The sequence below is a fragment of the Triticum aestivum genome, chromosome 3D (assembly GCF_018294505.1).
Source record: "Triticum aestivum cultivar Chinese Spring chromosome 3D, IWGSC CS RefSeq v2.1, whole genome shotgun sequence".
NCBI classification, from domain to species: Eukaryota; Viridiplantae; Streptophyta; class Magnoliopsida; order Poales; family Poaceae; genus Triticum; species Triticum aestivum.
The window spans coordinates 48,323,081-48,327,684 of NC_057802.1; positions in this window are offsets into that span (position 1 = coordinate 48,323,081).

Genomic DNA, 4,604 nt, shown 5'->3' on the forward strand with positions numbered 1-4,604 from the left:
AGCGATAAGTAAAAGGTGTAATAAGAAGAAAAAACTTACTGATTGGTGTAGCCAGTGAGGAGACGAACCAATGCAATTACACAAGGGATACGTTGACGCATGTGGTTGCACACGGGGCACACACATGAGAAACGATTAAAAGGTCAACATAAAAAGATAATTTATCAAAAATATAAATATAAACTCGGGTGGCATTGTATAAAAAATGCAAAAGCATCAACCACACCCCGCCAAACGAAATACCTTGAGAAAAAGTATAACTTGAGCCAACTAAAAAGTTGCACGAACATAACATCAAATATAGCAAAACATAAGAGAAACAAGGAATACTATATAGGAAAATAGCAAAAAGAACAGAAAATGCAAGGAGAAAAGCATAAATAAAATAGAAAGGACAAATCAATGCAAGCAGTGACCCAACAACAAAAGAGGAAAAAAAAATACCCACTTAGTTGTCGTGGCCAGCGGATGTGTCTCATGATGATATTTTTGAAAGGACAAAATGTAACCCTTATCCATCTCTAGACCTTAGCTGCAGGCAACCAGTCGAATGTGCAACTCACGTGACGATTTAGAAAAAATAATGTGAATATCAATGCCTTCTCCGGCCCAACAAAACAACTAAACTTGGAACAACGAAAAAAGTACAACCAGATACTGCCAAATATACAAAAAGGACAGAATGCAAATGCAGGAAATAACAATAATAATTTGAATAATAATAAAATGCATGAAAAAGGGCAAACACAGGAAATAACAGTAAAAAGGAAAAAAAATCATAAGGCAAAGTTCAAGCCTACAACCTATATGTTGTATATAGGAGAAAAAGGTGTAATTGCCTTGACCCCACGCTTTGTTAGGTAAGTTCAATGTCAGAGGGTGTCCTCTATAAGAAATGGAGTTGTGTTACTGGAAAGCAGAACGATAGAAGAGGCCAACGTTATTAGAGTTTAAAGAAAAAAGGCCAACGTTATAGTGAAAACATTCTTTTTTTAGGGGTACTTGCAATTTTATTTAACTTAAGTAAAGTTTGGGATCTCGTCCGCCACAATATGAAGAATACAGTCCGGAAGAAAATCATGAAAAAGAACCGTACTCTCATTGCTAACCCCCTCTCTAGCTAGACCATGCGCTGTACTATTAGCCGAGCGCCGGACCCATGTAACCACCCATGTAACCTTATACTCCTGTCGAGACCTCAACAGCTCCTTGATCTCCTCCACGTACGGGCCAAATGTCGAGAGGTTCCAGGTTCCCTCCTTAAGCATGGCCACCACCTCCTGACTGTCCAGCTCGACGTGAACTTGTTGTATGTTCATATCAATCGCCATCTGCACGGCACTCCTCGCTGCGAGGATCTTCGAGAGCTGAGGGTTAGTGATACCCGGGAAGAAGACCGCTATCCCTCATTTGAAGGCACCATGGTGATCCCTAAGGACCACACCACCACCCCCTCTGTCTTGCGCCCTAGATGTCACCCTGTCCGCATTAGCCTTGACCGACCCCGACTCTGGTGGCTTCCACCTCTTCGGCCGCCTTGGTTCCTTGATCGTCGGTTCCTTCGAGTGCACTAGGAGCCATTCCTGGATGTGATCATGTACTCTATCTACCAGCTCTCGAGCGTCTTGGATCCTCTTCCCATCCCTAGCTTCGTTTCGCGCACACCATAGGCCATGCAGTGCATGAATCATCGTCCCACGTTCCGCCGCGCCTGCATCAACGAACCAAGCCTTGAGCCAGGCCACTAGGCCGGTCAGCGAGCCATCCATCATCGACGGCCAATCCTGATTCGAGTAGAAAAGACAAACACCCAGCTATTCTTTTCGAGGGGTAAAACTTGCGTGGCCAATCCAGTTTTTATTAACCCAAAAAGCCCGTAACGAAAAATGTTAAGAAAAGCCCATAAGCAGATGAGCGGGCTGCGCGCCAGAGAACTAGAAAAAACCAGATGAAAATAGCCCACGAGCTGTGTCGCTGTACAACCCAGACGAGTATCGAGTCTCTCCTTTACGAATCACGGCGCGTTTGCATCTGACGGTTGAGCACGGGAATGAGGCCAAATTAAATCTCAGCTAACTGAGTTTTAGCAATCCCGGAACAAAAATTGTACCATGGAAAATTTTATATTTGGATTATGGCAAATACATATTTGGGCCATAGCAATTTTTTGGTACCATGGCAAATTTAATTTTTGGATCATAGTCAATAATTTTGGAACATGGCAAATATTCTGAACAAACAATGGTAAATTCCATTTTACACCATGGCAAATTTATTTTGAACACCCCACGGTAATTGTTTTCATCAGACTATTTCATAAATTTTCCTTTTTAATACTTTTTTGCCATCATCTTATGAAACAATGACAACTTAGGTTCAAACATAATTGTTGAGTTTTCTTGTTTGTTTTTAATATGTGGCAGATTTAGTTTCTCATGCATGGACATTGTTAATTTTCATGTATGGCCTTTAGGTATGGCATGCAAACTTATGTTCAAACAAACATCCAACCTGCTGATAAATCTATAAATTAGAGGATGACAGTTTAATAAAGTATAGCGTGGCTATATTATAAATTACAGAACTGCAATTGTAAATTTTATGTTTTCCGTGTCATTTTCTGTAAAAGAATATTTTTTTTGCTCATGGCAATTTCTTCGAAATAGAGGCCATGCGTCCGGTTGCCATTTCTCAATAAAAAAACATCCGTTTGCCCACTTTGTTTTGATATAATTGACCGGCGGGTTCCCCTAAAAAAATATACTGCATGCATGCGTTGCTTTCAGATCGATGGTTAGAGGGACTGTGGTATCCCAGCCTATCAGGGTTCAAGTCCTGGTGCTCGCATTTATTTCTGCATTTATTTAAGAATTTCCGGCGATGCGCATTCAGTGGGAGGAGACTTTCCCGTCGACGACGAGGTGCCTATGATGACTTCGTAAATTTCAAGATGATATGCCGGCTCAGTTTTTCGGAGGTGCTCATAGGGGTACGGTTTGCATGTGTGCGTTTATAGGGGTGAGTATATGCGTGTGTATATGAGCGCTTGCGTCTGTACTGCGTTAAAAAAAATCGATGCAGACCGACACGCACAACAGTACAACAGTACAAGAGCTATCTCATCTCAGAATATATTCAAAGCGCGCGCCGACCGGCCAGTCAAGCAGCACTCCGACTCGGACAATGGAAGATCGTCTGTCCTCGTTAAATTGTACGCACCTAGCTACGAGCTAAGCAGTACGTTATCAGGTGCTAGCACGTAGTACCATCTAAAAAGGCGTGCCAGTGCGTACGAGTACTAACACGTAGCGTCGCTCCCTAATTCCCGATCGATCATGGTTGATATCGAGAACCCGCCTGCTCCCAACAACAGTTCTGCCATAGATGCCGCCGACGGCGGCGACGACGCGGCGATGGCGGAGCCAAGCCGGCACAGCTTCTGTGCGTGGAAAGAGAGGTTCATCATCCGGTTCCGTACCAATGACCATCCTGACGTCGGAGAGGAGGTCGCGGCGGTGGACGCTGATCAACTTAGCAGACATATCTTCGTATATGGGGGCCTTCTGGTCGTGCTCGTGATCATCGCCGTCTCCGTGGTCATGCTGGTGCTCGTCCATCGACAGTCGCACTCCACCGCCGGATTGGTGGTGTACGTTGTCACGCGCATCCTCGGGTTCTCGGGCCTGGTCGTCGCGGTATGCTGGGGCGCCTTTTTTGTTCACCTTGCAGACGCGATGGCTGAGGGGGATAAAGAGGCAGAGGGGGTTGTAGACTGGTTAATGTAAATTTAAATCGTATAATATTCCCCATTTTGATGGTGTGTCTAGCGTCGTCGGGAACATGGGAGATGTGTCTTCGTCGAATTTTGCGGGAATTGGTCGGTGCTGATTTCCGGTGGATTTGTTCGGATCCAGTCTTCGTTCGTGCGTTTACATGTTTGATCATTGCTTCCAATTTACGACTATCTTCATCAACTATGGTAGCTACTCTTGTGCGCTAATGGTTTAGCACGACGACTTTTCAACTGTCTAAACAATCCAAACTACTAAAAAAAAAGGTTTGTCAAACTTCAGTGATGAAGGGACGATCATGGTTGGGAGCCTTCGGCTCGCTCTAGTGCTTGTAATCGTTGCTATGTGGTCCACGGACCTGGCTATAATTTTTTTAATCTTTGGTGTTTTCTGTACTACCATGCTTGGTTATGTATAAATTGAAAGTTTTCCCAAAAGATAAAAAACTGTAGAACATGCTCATTGTTTTTTTGGTGATAATAGAACATATTCATTGGCTATGTAGTTGATTCTTCTTATATAAGGGCAAAGGTGGGCTATGCATTTGATGGACCACGATAGATAGAAATGGGCGGCAGCGATGGGAGATGGAGCTGATAAACTATGTGAAGCAAATGGCGAGCTCGGTCTGTGCTACTCAGGGGATTCCTTCTACCGAAATGAATATGTGGACCACATCGGCATCCCGTACTCGTACACACTTGCGCCTATACGGTATCATTGTGTACTCCTACACACTTGAGCCCAACAGGTGGTTTGACAATCTCTACTATTAAAGGAGGATGGAACGTCGTGATGGTTCGACCTCCTTCG